Genomic DNA, 18,619 nt, shown 5'->3' with positions numbered 1-18,619 from the left:
TTCTGACTGTCTACTCTATCTATTCCTCTGATCATCTTATAAACCTCTATCAAGTCACCCCTCATCCTTCTCCATTCCAATGAGAAACGGCCTAGCATTCTCAACCTATCCTCGTACGACCTATTCTCCATTCCAGGCAACATCCTGGTAAATCTCCTCTGCACCCTCTCCAAAGCTTCCACATCTTTCCTAAAGTGAGGCGACCAGAACTGCACACAGTTCTCCAAATGTGGCCTTACCAATGTCCTGTACAGCTGCAACATCACCTCACGACTCTTGAATTCAATCCCTCTGCTAATGAACGCTAATACACCATAGGCCTTCTTACAAGCTCTATCCACCTGAGTGGCAACTGAAGCAGCTCATAATCATCAGCCACTTCAGCTGCTAACCTTACCATTTTAACTCTCTGCTCTTTCTCATGAGTTCGCACTACTTCAGGTAATGAATTTTTGAATTCCTCCAAAATAATTACCTCTCTAAGGGCATCCGTAGGTTTGCTAGATATTTAAAGGACTTATCCATCGACTAAAATTACTCAGTTTGATCCTTTCAAATTCAATATAGGTTTGACCAGGGTCCCTCCTTACATTCCTGAAACGTTGTCTATAGGCTTCAGATACAAGCTCAGATGCACTTAAAATGGCTTTTTTCACCTCCTCATACTCCCCAGATCCCTCCTCTGATCGTGATGTGAATACCTCACATGCTCTACTTACATGTTTCATTTGGATCAACAAAACCCACATTGCCACTGGCCACTGCATTTGTTTAGCCACTTTTTCAAATGAGATGAAAAAGGCTTCCACATCCTTCTCATCAAATTTAGGCAATGCTTGAACATACTTAAACATTTTCTCACTAGGCCTCTGACCACCAGGGGCTTGCTCCTCCTCACTCTCTTCCTCACTGAGCCTACCCTCAGCCTTTATCTCCAGCCTTTTAAGCTGACTTCCCTTTTTAAGTATCAGTTTTTGAAGTTTAAAAGCTCTCTCTTCTGTCTCTGCTCTCTCTTTTTCCCTCTCTTCTGCTTTTAATCGTAACTCAAACTGTCCCATTCCTGCTGCCCTTTCCTTATCTCTTGCCTCTCGCTCAATCTGCTTCATTTGCAATTGAATTCTGGCCATCTCTGTAGATTCTGATAATTTCTCCAGCAAGTTTCAATTCTGAGCTACTGCTGTAATTCTCTCTCCTTTCCTCACAGAAGCAGGCAGTTCCAATTCCAGCTTGTCTGCAAATTCCTGCAGCTTAGTCTTATTCACCTTTTGCAAAACTTCCAAAGTCCCCACATCCACATTCAGAAAATGGTTGGCGACTGAAAGAGCCATTACTATTCCAAGTTGTGTCTCCCCAACCAAACCAACATCAGGAATAAAGACACTACACTCGCTGTTTAAAATCCCACAAAGAGCCCCTAATCCGTTATCGACTGCACCAGACCACTCAAAACATTCTAAAGCAGGCAGCCCAGACCATAACTTTGCAATTTGTTTTGGTTGGCGTACAGTGAAAGTTACCCAGAGTGAGGTAGCTAGGTTGACTACCAAGTTTTAAAACAGACAAAAATTTATTCACAAGATTCACAAAGAACAGAATAAAGAACCCCTACAGAACGCAGTCTATCCAAATTAGACTTAATTATGCGGCTCCCAATATACACAACAGTCCCAATAAACAAACCCCTTTAAAACACAGTTAAAAAAATGGAACAGATGCTTACAGGTTGAAGTTAGGAGGGCAGAAAAAGAGAGAGAGCCTGTTCACACAGTCCCCTGCTGAACTCCCAACTAGTTCTGGACTGATCTCGACTGCTCAGCTCGAGGAAGCCCATTCCTGATTAAGAGCGTTTGCCCAAAACATCGATTTTCCTGCTCCTCAGATGCTGGCCTGAGGCCCTGCTGTGCTTTTCCAGCACCACACTCTTGACTCTGCTCAGTTAGAGAGCAGACCACTCTCCTTCCATTATACAGGTCATTTCTGAAACATTACCACTTTGGCCTGAAGTCTCATCTGTTTGTATATAAACAAAAAGGCCTTGCAATACCGTTTAATCTCTGTATCAAACCAGTCTAATCAGCACCGGGAGCGTTTACGGCCCCTCTTTAAAAAACAAGGAGAAACCTTGGAAAAGGAATAGCTTTTAGTTAAAAGGAACCAGTTTTGTGGCAAGGGAAATGGGCCAAACGTTGGCAAATGGGACGAGATTAGTTTAGAATATCTGGTTGGCATGGAAGAGTTGGACAAAAGGGTCTATTTCCATACTGTACAGCTCTGTGACTGTAATAGTGTCCCCTCCAGCTGTGAAGTCATCCATGGGGCTCGCTAGTATTTTTGACACTGATCTGACTGTCTTTGAGCAGTTTAATGCTGTGTTTTCAAAAGATATGAGTTCTGTGTGAAGCAGGATAAACTGTTTATCACGTCCATTGCCTTCAAACCAGTTGACTGCCTTGAATGGCTGATCTCTTTACAGAGTTCTGTTATTGTGAACTGTTTACAACGGAACCAGTTCAGATTTCTTTCAGTTGTTTTGAGTTTGCTTCACTTGACCATTCTCCTTCCCAGGAGAAAGTGAGGACTGCAGATGCTGGAGACCAGAGTTGAAAAGTGTGGTGCTAGAAAAGCGCAGCCGGCCAGGCAGCATCCGAGGAGCAGGAGAATCAACGTTTCGGGCATAAGCCCTCCTTGAATCCTGAAGAAGGGCTTATGCCCGAAACGCTGATTCTCCTGCTCCTCAGATGCTGCCTGGCCTGCTGCGCTTTTCCAGCACCATACTTTTCAACTCCATTCCTCTTCCCAGCATGCATCAGAAACTGCCCTGACCAGCCATTTTAGGTTACAAACATTTCAAGCAGAAAGCTAAAAATCACACAACACCAGGTTATAGTCCAACAGCTTTAATTGAAAGCACACTAGCTTTCGGAGCGACTCTCCTTCATCATCGGAGTGTTGCTTCAAAAGCTAGTGTGCTTCCAATTAAAGCTGTTGGACTATAACCTGGTGTTGTGTGATTTTTAGCTTTATACGACCCAGTCCAACACCGGCATCTCCAAATCATTGAAGAAGGAAGTTCATCTTCTCAACAGCAACAAGGAATGTGCAATAAATACTCTCCCAGACAGCCACACCCACATCCTGGGAGTGAATTAAAAATAACTCCTGATGTAACCACAGGATTCTCACTGTTTCTGTAAAGCAAACTCTGTCCCTGTCAATCTCACTTTAATGCAGCACTTCTCGATGGTTCAATCTGCTCTCCCAGTCTTTCCAGTACAACGGCACCCCCTGGTGGTTGTACTGCTTCAGATAAAAAATCCAATCACAAGAACCAGACATTAACCACAGCTTGTATCTCAAGACCATGACCTTATTAACATTGAACCCTTTCATGAGCGTGTTCCCTCCTCTGTCACCAGGGCCTGGGCAGCATCCTCCTCGTTTGTAAAGACAGATGCTTCCGTGTAAATCCCCTTGTTGGTCCCTAATCAGTCCTGCTCCTCCTTGAATCACTCAGTTATTATTTATATGTCTACAGATTACTTTGGGATTCCCCTTCATGTTAGTCGCTGGTCTTTTCTTATAATTCCTCTTCAGTTAGTTGCTTTTTCCCATCCCCTCTGAACTTTCAGTATTCCTACAGATGTCATCCTATTCCAAACCAGGTGCCTTTCCTCCCTCTGTCAACCAGACAGCCCTCCACCACACCACCCCCATTCCCCACGACACTGCTCTAAATCACCTACCCAATCCCTGCATCCACGCATCATCCTGAAACACTTCTGCCAGCTTCAACTAGACCCCATCACCAAGAACATCTTCCCCTCCCCGGTCCTCTCTGCCTTCCGCAAGGACTGTTCCCTTTGACAAAAGGGTGCAATGTTAATAAGGTCAAGGTCTTGAGATACAAGCTGTGGTTATTTTTATCTGAAGCAGTGCAACACCAGAGTGTGCCATTGTACTGGAAAGACTGGGAGAGCAGATTCTTGTTTTACGCCACTTTCCCCAACAACTCCCTCCCCCACCCCCACCCACACCCCTAATACCTTCCCCTCCAACCGGAAAAGATGCAAAACTGTCGGTACACCATCCCCCTCACGTCCATCCAAGGCCCCAAACAGTCCTTCCAGGTGAGACAGAGGTTCACCTGCCTCTCCTCCAGCCTAGTTTACTACATCTGGTGCTCCCGGTGTGGTCTTCTCCATATCGGGGAGACCGAATGTAAACTGAGGGTACACTCACCGAGCATCGCAGCTGGGCCTGCAGGGGCTGGCTGGACTTCCCAGTAACCTCCTATTTCACTTCGCCCTAACCACTCCCTTTCCGACATGACCATCCTTGGCCTCCTCCATTGTCACAATGAACCACACCACAAATTGGAGGAACAACACCTCATCTTCCGCCTGTGCAACCTACAGCCCAGAGGACTCAACACTGAGTTCTCCAATTTCAAATAACCCTACTTGCCATTCCCCAACTCCCTTCCCAGGCCTTCCCCATCCCTTCCACTGCCCCCTGCTACCTACCGGATTAATTCCTCACATTGACCAGCCAGATCATACTCTCTTCCTGTTTTCATGTATCCCCATTTTACCACCCTGCCCCCACCACTCCCTTTATCTGCAGCTCCCCCCACATCCACCCCCAGTCCTGAAGGGTTACACCCAACATGTTGACTTCACCTCCCGATGCTGCCTGGGTTGCTGTGTTCTTCCAGCCTACTGCCTGTCTATTTTGCATCTTGTCATAAGCACACTTTTTTATCTCTTTACATTATCAATTTCTACCTCCTTTCTGATCGAGGGTGTCACAAAGCTAGCCTCTTTTTTTCCCTAAAAGCCTGGCTCAAGGAGACTCTGTCCTTGATTTTTTTCGGAGGAGTAACAAACCAGGCCGGGCTCCGATCAATCTGGTTTGGAACAGAGACAAAAAGGATTTTGAGAGGTCATTTGTTTATAGGTAAACAGATGAGACTTCAGGCCAAAATGGTCATGTCTTAGAAGTGACCTGTCTGAAGAAAGGGGAGTGGTCAGCTCTCCAGCTGAGCTGAATAGTTTACTTCAGTCTTGAACTGTGAGGAGTTCAACAGTGAGCTGTGCGGAAACACTCTCTCTCTCTGTACTTCAACTTCAACCTGTATACATGTGTTCCATGTATACTGGGTTTAAGGGGAGTTTGCTTATTGGGACTGTTGTGTATATGTGGAACAGCATAATTAAGTCTAATTTGGACAGACTGAGTTCTGTAGGGGTTCCTTATTCTGTTCTTTGTGTTTCATTGTGTAACTTTGTGAATAAACCTTTGTTTGTTTTAAAATCTAGTAGTCAACTGAGCTAACTTACTCTGGGTAATGTTCACTGCACACTTATCTGTTCACTTCCACAGACCATTGCAAAGTTATGGTCTGGGCTAGTCCATAACAAGGGACTCTGGATTTATTTGTCCTACCCTTTCCCATTTGAGGGAACATACCTTGGTTGGAGCCAAACCATCTCCTCTTGGAAGGTTCAGTTCCTGGTTTTCCCACCAACCTCTTGTCCCAGTCAATCTGACCAGCTCTGCTCTTGCCCCATTGAAGTCAGCTCTCTGTCAATTCGTTTTTCTCACCCTGGATTGTTGCATGTCATTCTCCACCATCATCCTGGACCTGGTGCCACAATAATCATTGTCTCCTGTCTCTCACTGCCACTTCATCCAATTGGCTCATTTCCAAGGACCAGGTCCAACAATACACCTTTCTCACAACTTAGTGAATGGGCTGAGTCCGTCACATTCTGGATTAGTGGTGCTGGAAGAGCACAGCAGTTCAGGCAGCATCCGAGGAGCAATAAAATCGACGTTTCGGGCAAAAGCCCTTCATCAGGAATACAGGCAGAGAGCCTGAAGGGTGGAGAGATAAGTGAGAGGAGGGTGGGGGTGGGGAGAAAGTAGCATAGAGTACAATAGGTGAGTGGGGGAGGGGATGAAGATGATAGGTCGGGGGGGGGAGAGAGGGTGGAGTGGATAGGTGGAAAAGGAGATAGGCAGGTAGGAGAAGTCATGGGGACAGTGCTGAGCTGGAAGTTTGGAGCTGGGGTGAGGTTGGGGAAGGGGAAATGAGGAAACTGTTGAAGTCCACATTGATGCCCTGGGGTTGAAGTGTTCCGAGGTGGAAGATGAGGCGTTCTTCCTCCAGGTGTCTTGTGGTGAGGGGGCGGTGGTGAAGGAGGCCCAGGACCTCCAGGTCCTCGGCAGAGTGGGATGGGGAGTTGAAATGTTGGGCCACAGGGCAGTGTGGTTGACTGGTGCGGGTGTCCCGGAGATGTTCCCTAAAGCGCTCTGCTAGGAGGCATCCAGTCTCCCCAATGTAGAGGAGACCGCATCGGGAGCAACAGATACAATAAATGATATTAGTGGATGTGCAGGTAAAACTTTGATGGGTGTGGAAGGCTCCTTTAGGGTCTTGGATGGAGGTGAGGGAGGAGGGGTGGGCGCAGGTTTTACAGTTCCTGCAGTGGCAGGGGAAAGTGCCAGGATGGGAGGGTGGGTTGTAGGGGGGCGTGGACCTGACCAGGTAGTCATGGAGTAAATGTGCTACATTGACTGTAATTAACCAGAACACTGTCATATCTAACTGACTGATGAATACATTTCGCTTATTTGAACATGACTAAACTAAAACAACGTATTAAACATACGATTCCCAACAGAGCGAACTTTGTCTGGTTTCACTGTCAGGGGGATATGAGCTGTCACCTCACCATCACGGAGTTCATTCTGAGTGTTGCATCTCTTCTTGAATTACTCTCCAGCTGGAATCTCCTCTTTCTGTTGTGTATCCCAGTTACTTGCTGAAAAGACAGTCAGACTCAGCCCCTGAGTTTCCGAGTATTATGGGGAGCAGCAGCAGGAAGACCTACCTGGAGCAGCCTGAACCTGCTGAAGTAAAATATCATCAAACAGGACCCAGCTATAACAACCATAAACCCAGAAATACAAGCACAGCAACGGAAATAAACAGGGTACAGTTTGAGTCTACAGGGTCAGAGGGAGACCCTGAATTGTTCGACATTCAAGTATTCTGCAGGATCCTATGGTGGGGGGGGGGGCGCGAGATAGTGGTGGGGTTGGGGAATCAGAAACAAGGGCAAGGTCCGCTGCTTTATCAGTCAGGAGACTGAACTTCCTCATTCCACACGAAGATGAGATAACGATGGCTCTCGGTTGAGCATTTGAGGGTTTCTGATTGTGGCAGGGTAGGAATTGAGCATGGGGCTTCATGGCCCAGAACTCTGGAACAGTGTGACCCTTCCCTCCCATGATGTCCCCACCTCTGGGACTGGCAGGTTTTGCTCTCTGTCTCTTTGATCTCATGGGTTGTTACACTCTTCATTATTTCAACATAGCTATTTCACTGAAAGGTGGAAGTTTTTTATGGCATATTAACCTCATAATGTGATCAGTGTCCTGGACCTCCCTCAGAGTAAGAATTGAATAGGAGACCAAGTGTTATGATGCATAACCCTCTTTATTTCACAGTGAGAATATATTCCCAGCAGTTAGAAAGGCGTCTTTACTCCACATGAGAAGCCTGTGAACAGTTTTGCTTCCTTTATCTAAGGAAGGATAGACTAGCCGCTCAGAAATATTTCACCGAGTTTCCCCCAACTGTGGAGGATTTGTCTTATGAGGAAGAGGTTGATGGTTTGGGCTGAAGGTGGCAGGTAGGTGAGGGAGGGGGAGTAAGGTGAGGTGGTTATCCATCAGGTAAGGACACAAAATCTGAGCTTAGTGTCTGAGGGGGAGGGGGTATCAGGTCAGCCAGGGTCGGCTGGAGATAGATGTCAGCGGTGGGGAATTTCAGGTCCAGCTGAGTCGTGGGTGTCAGGTTGAGGGGGTTTGTCCGGTCTGACAATGTCATGTCAGGAGGTGTTGTCAGGTCTGGGGCAGTGGGGGAAATTGTGTTGGTGACAACGACTGACTCCCGATCGGAATTTTGGGGCTGACATAGCTGAATAATTTTACATGAAGAATTCAGAGGAACCTTGATTATCCAGCATTCGATTGTTTGGCCTTTGATTAACGGAGTGAAATACTCCCTACCCGTGCCCTTCGGATAATTGAGATTCCACTGTAAATGCTGTTTTGTTGGTTGGAGATAAAATGATTGACTGACAGTGGAGGGCAGTGTTTATAAATAGGATCCCAGGATTTCTGAGATCGGATGTTAGTGGAATTAGTCAAATTCTCAATGTGGGCACATGAACATAAACTGTCTAATGACCAGTCATAACGTTCACTGTAAATGAATTAGTTTTGAATTAGTTTCATTGTCACATACTCACTTGAGAACAGTGAAAGATTTACAGGTCACCACTTATGGTGCCATCTGAGGTACATAGGTACCTTGGTACAGATGCTTGTGTACAAAGTCTAAGGGATAAAAATATGAGAACAATAAGCAGATATAAAGCTCAGAAAAGCAGTCCTCCCAACATAATATAACAAAGAAATTTACAGAAAAGCAAATTTAAGTCATAGTCCACTTTATCCATTTCATGGGTCTGGGTTTGAGGAATCCCGTTCCTCGGAATCCCGGTCCAGACCCACCACGATGTCAAAGAAAATGTCACACAGAGTCACAAACTGAGTGAAGCAGCCACAAGGAGACCCAGGCCAACACCGATAGGAACAGCCGTCAGAAGGAGCCCCAGGCCGGACCAGGCCAACCATGCTGTCGCTGCACAAGGCTGAATGAAAACCCAGGCCATTGGAATTGCAAACCCGGACCCACCTCAACTTCAGCCACTGCCAAAGCAGCCGAGTCAAAGGACTCCCCCCACCCCACAGGGAGCAGCCACGGGGAATGACTGGATCCACTGGAAACTCCTTCCTCATTCTGAGCCGCCAAAGGAGCATAAGTTGAGTTTGGTGTTGAGCCAGCGCGAGGACCACCCCGACAGAAGTTGCCAGAAACTGGAACTCACCCCCAATGACGCTGCCACGAGTCTGTGCCGCTTGGGCCTACTCATCACCGACGATGCCATCACCACGACTGAGCTCCTCACCAAGAGGTCAGCAAAATAAAATAAAAGAGAAAAAAACATGAAGGAAGGAAGAGGGAAAAGAGAAAAAAAACTCGAAAAGGAACACTGATGGAGAGTACAAGCCCTGCACTCGGAAGCCCTCTCTGCCGCCATCTTTGAACATGGAGGTCGTGATACAATAAAAACACAAAAAAAGCAATTCTTTATTCTCTTCTCACTCAGATTCTACATTCTAACCCGAAACAACAGACAGTATTGCACAGTTCAGGGCCTCCTGCATGAGGTTTCCTTGCCTGACTGCAGTTTCTGGGAGTCCTGGTTGCCTTTCCTGCCACTCAGTTTCAATGACCCCAGTGTAAGGTAAGGATAAGGGTATGTTATTCTCTCAGTACAGAGACCAGAATTATCCACAGAACCCCAGGTTAGTACAATGTGGGGCAGAGGAAATGGGTTTTGATTAAGCACATCTCACTATTCAGAAATGTGGGAAATGTAACAGAACATTGCCAGAAAAAGAATTATTCCACATCTTTCTAAAAAGCATTTGATAAAAGCCAAGATTTTAAATCTCTGTTCAAACTGTTTGTTTTCCTGTTTCAAGTCCTTCATGGTTTCCTCTGGGTGCTCCGGTTTCCTCTGGGTGCTCCGGTTTCCTCTGGGTGCTCTGGTTTCCTCTGGATGCTCCAGTTTCCTCTCGGTGCTCCAGTTTCCTCTGGGTGCTCCGGTTTCCTCCCACAGTCCAAAGATGTGCAGGTCAGGTGAATTGGCTGTGCTAAATTGCCCGTAGTGTTAGGTAAGGGGTAAATGTAGGGGTATGGGTGGGTTACGCTTCGGTGGGTCGGTGTGGACTTGTTGGGCCGAAGGGCCTGTTTCCACACTGTAATGTAATGTAATGTAATGTAATCTAATCTAATCTAGAATGCAAGCACTTGTTCATTATATTGTTACTCATCAAATATATTATGAAACGTTCTTTAACAAGACTATGAATGCAAACATTAATTCTCATTCCTCGTGACAAAGCCAATCTGGATCTGAGTAGACTAACAGGACAATATGAACAGGTGACAGTCACTCAGGCCATTGAGAACCCTCCACCATTCAGTGCAATCCCAGCTACGGGAATGTCATCAATAACCTCACAGAATGGGCAGACATGTGGCAGATGGAATTTAGGACAGGGAAGTGTGAGGTGAGGCACTCTGGGAAAAGGGATGTTGGGAATCATCGTAGACTGAATGGGACAGTTCTGAAGACCATGCAGGAACAGGGAGATCTGAGGTAGATTGATCGCTGAAGGAGGCAGCACCTATTAAGAAAGCATGAGGGACTTTGAGCTTCAATACTAGGGGTATTGAGTACAAATGGGGGTCGCCATGCTGAAGCTTTGTAAACCACTGGTGATGTCACAGGTTAAGTATTGTGTGAAGTGATAATCACCCACACTTTGGGAAAGGTGTGTGGGTCCTTGTGAGGGTGCAGATACTGGAATATTTGGAGGGATTTTTTTTGTTCTGGGGAAGAGGCGTTGCTGGTCCAGCATTTACTGCCCACCCTTCATTGCCCAGAGGGAGATTAAAAATCAGCGACATTGCTGTGGGTCTGGAGTCGCATGTCGGTAAGGGTGACAGATTTCCTTCCCTCAAGGACATTTGTGAACTGGATATGTTCTTACAATAATCTACAGTGACCTGTTGGTTGCATTGGAACAGCTTTTTATTCCAGATTTTACTGAATTCAAATGGCACCATGTGCTGTGGTGTGACTGATACTGATGTCCCTTCAGCATAAGCCTGGGGTTCTGGATGGCATCCAGTGACATTACCACTGTCTCTTCGACAATTTTAGTATCAGAGTTCGGTTTGACCGTTGGTGAGAAAATATTTCTCCTGAGTGTGGGAGCCTTGGAGGACACAACTGGGGAACTGGGATGGGTCAGTGGAAATTGCATATCATTTACATCACATTGCTCTTCACAGTAGAGGACACTGTAACAGTATAGGACAACAGATACGGAAGGAGCTAATGGGAGGAAAGAACTTGTGACAATCTACCACATGGGGCAAAGTATTTGACAAACTGATGAGTTTGCCTGGATATGATGGCCTGCATCCTAGTGTTATCATCGCGCTCTCATATCTGCTTCTACCACCTCCCTTGGCAGCACATTCCAGGCATCGCCTCACACATCTCCTTTTCCCCTCTCACCTTAAACATGTGCCCTCTAGTATTTGAGATTTTCACTCTGGGAAGAAGGATCTGTTTATCCACTCTATCTATGACTCACATCATTATCTGTATTTCTATCAGTCTCTGATGCTTTGGCGAAAACAGTCCACATTTCCCCAACCACTCCCTCTAACTTAGAAACTCCAATCCAGGTAACATCCTGTTGAACCCCTTTCACACCGTCTACAATGTCTCCACAATCCTTCCTATAGTTTGGCGATCAGAACTGCACACAATGCTCCAAATGTGGCCCAATTAACACATTAGCAACGTGACTTGCTAACTTTTTGCCCAATGCCGGATAAGATGAAGGCACGTAATACGCCTTCTTTACCACCTTATCCATTGGCATTGCCACTTCCAGGGGGCTGTGCATTTCTACTTGAAGGTCCCGCTGTACGTTAATGTTCTGAAGAGTCCTGCCTTTTACTGTATACTGTAACATTTCATAAAAGTGCAATTGGGTCACTGTGATCTCTCGGCAATAGCACTGCATATATTTTCTAATTCAACCTGTTCAGAGAAAGTATTACATACCTCTGGAGCAAGTGAGACTTGAACATGGCTCAGGGGTAGGGACACTGCACTGTGTACTTGCTCCCAGAGTGAGAAACACCTTATGACCACTATTATCTGCTGGCTGCCTTTTGGCCTATTCTATATGGGTTAGTTTAGTCAGGTGGTGTTGAGTTTTTATGAGCATTTCTAAAGTAAACTGAGGCCACAATGGGGTTCAGTTCAGTCGAAAAGACCCATGCCAGCAACACTGTTGCTTAGATTTTTGGTGGGGGAGGGAAGTCTATTTTAACAGGCTCAAAGTATTCAAAGTCAGAGGAATGTCAGTGCACAAACAGGTCTGAGTGTCTCTGAGAGAGTCACGGTGAATCCCTTCTGATGAGTGCATGGAAATAGACTAAAAGAAAAAAAAAAGGTATCCTCATGAGTACCTCATCAGATTCAAAATGATAGAATGAGGGTGAGGATGGTACCTCACTGAGGTTGAGTGTCTGCGCAGGATATTGCTGATAAAAAGAATTGAGTCTTTCTTTTGCTGTTTACAATAAAATCCTTCCAAGTTGTCATGTATATGTAGAGCTCTTGATATTCTTTGTGCAACAGAAGTATGTTCTGATGAAAGGTATTCTGGTGGAAGTATATAAATTTATTTTTAATTTCCTTCACAGGGTGTGGTGTTACTGGCTAGGCCAATATTTTTTTTTAGATTACTTACAGTGTGGAAACAGGCCCTTCAGCCCAACAAGTCCACACTGACCCGCCGAAGCGCAACCTACCAATACCCCTACATTTACCCCTTACCTAACACTACAGGCAATTTAGCATGGCCAATTCACCTGACCTGCACATCTTTGGACTGTGGGAGGAAACCGGAGCACCCGGAGGAAACCCACGCAGACACGGGGAGAATGTGCAAACTCCACACAGTCAGTCGCCTGAGGCGGGAATTGAACCCGGGTCTCTGGCGCTGTGAGGCAGCAGTGCTAACCACTGTGCCACCGTGCCACCCACCGTGTCACCCATCTCTCATTGCCCAGAGAGCAGGTAAGTGTCACCTACATTGATGTGAATCTGGAGGCACATATATTCCAGACCAGGTCAGGATGGCAGTTTCCTTCACCATTAGTGAACTAGATGAGGGATTTTCTCTGGGAGTTGACAATGCCAATGGAATGGTAGGTGAGGACAAGGGAGAAACTTTATTGCTGGAACAGCACAGCAGGTCAGGCAGCATCCAGGGAACAGGAGATTCGACGTTTCGGGCACAGGCCCTTCTTCAGGAATGAGCAGAGAGTGTTCAGCAGGAGAAGATAAAAGGTAGGGAGGAGGGACTTGGAGGAAGGGCTTTGGAAATGTGATAGGTGGAAAGAGGTCAAGGTGAGGGTGATAGGTCAGAGTAGGATGGAGGCGGAGAGGTCAAGAAGAAGACTGCAGGTCAGGAAGGCGGTGCCGGGCTGGAGGGATTCGGCTGAGACAAGGTGGGGGGAGGGGGGATGAAGAAACTGGTGAAGTCCAAGTTCATCCCCTGTGGTTGGAGGGTTCCCAGTCGGAAGATAAGACGCTCCTCCTCCGACCGTCGCGTTGTTGTGGTTTGGCGGTGGATGAGTCCAATGACCTGCATATCCTCGGTGGAGTGGGAGGGGGAGTTGAAATGCTGTGCTACAGGGTGGTTGGGTTGGTTCGTCCGGGTGGCCCAGAGGTGCTCTCTGAATCGCTCCGCAAGTAGGCGGCCTGTCTCCCCAATATAGAGGAGGCCACACCGGCTGCAGCAGATGCAGTAGATGATGTGGGTGGAGGTGCAGGTGAATCTGTGGCGGATATGGAAGTTTCCTTTGGGGCCTTGGAGAGAAGTGAGGGGAGAAGCAAGTGTTGCACCTCCTGCGGTTGCAAGGGAAGGTGCCAGGAGTGGAGGTTGGGTCGGTGGGGGGTGTGGATCTGACAAGGGAGTCGCGGAGGGAGTGGTCTCTACAGAATGCTGATAGGGGAGGGGAGGGAAATATATCCTTGGTGCTGGGGTCTGTTTGGAGGTAGCGGAAATGACGGCGGATGATGCGCTGTACATGGAGATTGGTGGGGTGGTAGGTGAGGACCAGTGGGGTTCTGTCCTGGTGGCGGTTGGAGGGGCGGGGCTCAAGGGAGGAGGAGCGGGAAGTGGAGGAGATGCGGTGGAGGGCACCGTCGACCACGTCGGGGGGGAAATTGCGGTCCTTGAAGAAGGAGGCCATCTGTGTTGTACGTATTTTGAACTGGTCCTCCTGGGAGCAGATGCGGCGGAGGCGAAGGAATTGGGAGAATGGGATGGCGTTTTTACAGGGGGCAGGATGGGAGGAGGTGTAGTCCAGGTAGGACAAGGGAGACCCTATCTTAATTTAAATCAATATTTAACTCAATAAGTAAGAGTCTGACATCGGTGCCCTTGTTATCCAGTTCATAGAATCGTATAGCCACAGAATCCCGAGTGTGGAAGCAGGCCATTTGGCCCATCGAATCCATACTGGCCATTCAAACAGCATCCCAACCAGACCCGCCTGCTCCCAACGCCCTGTCCCAGTAATCCTACATATCCCATGGCTAATTCACCTAACCCACACATCTCTGGAGACCATGGGCTATATAACATGGCTGTTATCCACCTAAACTGCACATTTGCGAACTTGCCAGAGGATGTTGCAGTGTGAGTATAGGGCTGGGGTGATTGTGTCTGATGTGCATCGATTGTGATATTTCTAGTTTTAATAATTCCCATTGGTTGCTATTCATTGTGCCAGGCAGACCTTTACCCATTCCTGTGTCTGTCCAACTGTTGTGCTCTCTCTCTCTCTGGGCTCCATCTCCACCTCTCATTTACTCCTCCTCCCACCTCCCACGACATCATCAGCACGTATTCCAACCTCCTCCCAGCATCAATCAGTTCTGAAGAAAGGTCACTAGCTCTGAAACATTAATTCTGCTTTCTCTCCACAGATGCTGCCAGACCTGCTGAGTTTTCCCAGCAATTTCTGTTTTTGTTTGAGGAGGAGGCGGCTGATGCCTGCAAGCTGGAAATTCTGAAACTGCGGTAAAGCGTCATCTTTTGCACCCTCTGAACTCTGTCTCCATCAGCAGTGCCTCAAGCTGGCTCAGAGTTGTACAGCCCCCATTTTCCTCTTCCTCCTCCGGCTCACCGGACATTCTAACAAGAAACCTTTTCTTTTCCTTTCAGGCATTAAGGAACACAAGAGTGGAATTGAACCCAGGTCCCTGGCACTGGAACGCAGCTCACCCCTGAGTCACTGTGCCAGCCCTGTTCATTGAGAACTGTCAATGTGACATTGGTGACCTCAATTTCTCTGTGTCCCTTCCCATTTCAACTTATCTCCCTCTGAAATGACTGCCCTCTGTAGTTCCCAGTTCTAACCCTGACTTTCTGATCAAGCCTGCCAACAAGGGTGGTACTGTTGTTGCCTGGCGTACTGATCTCTGCATCTCAGAGACTGAGCGCCAACTCTCAGATGCCTCCTCCTACCTCTTCCAGGACCATGATCTAACCATTGAATGCCAGGCCATTGTGTCCATCACGGTCACTGATCTCATTTCACCTGGTGATCTCCACCCTGTGTCTCCAAGCTCATCATCCCTCGACCCTGCTTCTTCCTCCTTCCCAAAATCTACAAACACAACCATCCAGGCAGACCTATTGTTACTGCCTGCTCCTGCTCCTCTGACACATCTCTTCCAACCTCGATCTGATTTCTTCCCACCTTGTCCGGTCCCTTCCCAATTACATCCCCGAATCTTCTGATGCCTTGCATCAGTTTCAGAATTTCCAGTTTGTGGGCACCAGCCACCTCGTCTTCAACGTGGACCTGTGATCCCTTTACACGTCCATCCCCGATCAGGATGGTCTCAAGGCTCTCCACCTCCTGAGAAAATGGCCTGAATCATCCCCATCCACCACTAACCTCCTCTGCCTGGCCAAGCCTGTTCTCACCCTGAACAACTCATCCCTTTAACTCGTCTCACTTTATTCAGGTCAAACAGGGGGTCCGTGAGCACCCACATTAGCCTTAGTTCGGTCTGTCTCTTTGTGGTGTACATGGGAAATTCTTTGTTTCAGTCCTGCTCTGACACCCACACACAACTCTTTCTCGTGTTCATTGATGACATCATCAGCGCTGCTTCCCTCTCTCAGTTTGAATTGGAAAAGTTTATTTGTTGCAATTTCAACTTTTACCCTGCTCTCACCTTCCCTGGTCTATTCCTGACTCCCCCCTTCCCCTCCTCGATATCTCTGTTTCCAGTTTTGGCCACCAATATCCACCACAAACCCACCAATTCCCACTGTTACCATGACTAACCATCCTCACACCTTGCTTCCTGTAAAGACTCAATTTCATTCTCCCAGTTCCTCCATCTCTGTCGTATCTGTTCTGATGATGTCAATTTTGACAAATGGGTGCTCAGAACCTGCACCATCTTCCTCAACCGACGATTCTCCACCATCACGGTTGACAGAGCCCTCAGCCGTGTCCGACCAACCTGCCACATTTTGGCCCTCAAACTCTCTCTTCCCTCCCACAACAGTGATAGGGTCCCTCTTGTCCTCACCACAATCCAACCAGGATCCATATCCATAGAATCATTAGCCGCCATTTTCTCTCCCTCAGCGGGATGCCACCGCCGTACATGTGGCCCCCCCCTCCCCTCCCCTCCCCTCCCCTCCCCTCCCCTCCCCTCCCCTCCCCTCCCCTCCCTCCCCTCCCTTCCCTTCCCTTCCCTTCCCTTGTCAGCGTTCCACTGGCACTGTTCACTTTGAGACACTTTGGTCTACTCCTCCTCCACTCCCAACACCTTCCCACATCCCCACACTACTCTCCAATGGAATTGCCATCCTTTCTTTAACATGAATACCAACCTTTTCCAGGCTGCCGTCAGTTCTGAAGAATAGTCGCTGGTCCCAAAATGTTAACTCTACTTTCTCCCAACAGATGCTGCCAGAGGTTTTCCAGCAATGTTTGGTTTTGTTCTTGATTTCCAGCATCCTCAGTTTTTAGGTTTTTAGCTGACTTGGTGAGCTTGGTTTGATTTATAATTGGAGAAAGTGAGGACTGCAGATGCTGGAGATCAGAGTCGGAGAGTGTGGGCGCTGGAAAAGCACAGCGGGTCAGGCAGCATCCGAGGAGCAGGAGAGTCGAGGTTTCAGGCATAAGCGCTTCATTAGCAATGAGCTTGATGAAGGTTCTGCTGGCACAATAGGTGAGTGCAGGGAACTTATATGTTAGTATAGTGTCGCAAGCAATGCTGGGGCTGTGAATTCGAGCCACCCCGGGAGGAGCTTTATTCGACCGTTGCAAGATCCACTGCCTCCGAAACCAATGCACGGCCCACCTGGCACGTCACTTCTGCCTCGTAGTTGCCTCCACAGCAGCCACTTCTGCCCCCACCGATGTCACTCACCAGAACACCAACAATGACATTGCCTATGTCATACATTACATCATTTCTGTCCCCGTGGATGACACTAAGGGCATCACTTCCCCCTGACCCCAAGGATGAGGGTCACTTCTGTTGATGATGTCACCCACGATCCCATAACCACACCCACTCCAGTTAATGTCTCCGCCCCCCACTCCCAGCTCCAGCCCTACACCAGGTTGTAGCTCCCAGCCCTGCCATGTATTTACCATTCCCCCAATTTCCCCCTCCCTGAGGATGAACATTCAGGCCTCAGCAAAGGCCTCAACTTCATTCCCCCACACTCCCGGATCAATGGGTTTGACACGCGATGTGACATCAAAGATTTCTTCCTCCGCCTCCGGGCTCAGTTTTTCCACCAAGACTCCTGCCCACCCTCCGAGGACCCCATCCACCTGGACACCCCATGCTGGTCTGTTACCCGCCCTTGAACTCTGCATTTCCAACTGCTGCCAGGACATTGACTGCCGCAAACTGTCCACCTCCCTCACCCATTCCAACCTCTCACACTCGCAACACGCAGCCCTCCACTTCCTCCGCTCCAATCCCAACCTCACCATCAAACCAGCAGACAAGGTGGGGGCGCAGTGGTAGTTTGGCACATCGCTGAAGCCAAGTGCCAACTCATGGACACGTCCTCCTACTGCCCCCTCAACCATGACCTCACCTCCCTCATTCCTGATGAAGAGCTTATGTCTGAAACGTCAATTCTCCTGCTCCTTGGATGCTGCCTGACCTGCTGTGCTTTTCCAGCACCACACTGCTCGACTTTGATGTATTATTGTCACAGATCTTGATCAATTGGGTCAATGGGCTGAAGAGTAGCAGTTGCAGTTTAGTTTGGTTTAATGCGATGTATTACACTTTTAGTAAAACAAACAAGGGCAGGACTGAAACAATTAAAAGTCGGGCCTAAGGTAACTTTGTAGAACAGAGACCTAAGGGTTCAGGTGCATATTCTTTGAACTTTGCATGATTTATGGATAGGATGGTTAAGAAGGTGTTTGGCACACTTGCCTTCATTGCTCAGACCTTTGAGTCTCGGAATTGGGAAGTCATTTTGAAGTTGTATGAGACTTGGTGAGGCCTTTTCTGGAGTACTGAAATGCCGCTTCAGCTGGAAAGAGTATTTAGGCCCTTGGATGGTGAGCAGGGAGGAGGGGAAGGGGCAGGTATTGCACCTTCTACAGTTACCTGGGAAGGTTCCCTGGAAAGGAGAGGGGTGTTGGTGATTGAGGAATGGGCTAGGATGTCCTGGAGGGAATGATCCCTGTGAAATGCAGACAGTGGGAGTGAGGGGAAGATGTGTTTGGTGGTGCCTTTCTGCTGGTATTGTCTGAAATGTTGTAGAATGGCCCTTTGAATGCAGTGTGGCTGGTGAGATGAAAAGTGAGGGC

The sequence above is a fragment of the Chiloscyllium plagiosum genome, unplaced genomic scaffold (assembly GCF_037043375.1).
Source record: "Chiloscyllium plagiosum isolate Xiang-an unplaced genomic scaffold, Cpla_swu_hap1 HiC_scaffold_3, whole genome shotgun sequence".
Classification (NCBI taxonomy): Eukaryota; Metazoa; Chordata; class Chondrichthyes; order Orectolobiformes; family Hemiscylliidae; genus Chiloscyllium; species Chiloscyllium plagiosum.
This window is presented reverse-complemented; position numbering follows the sequence as displayed.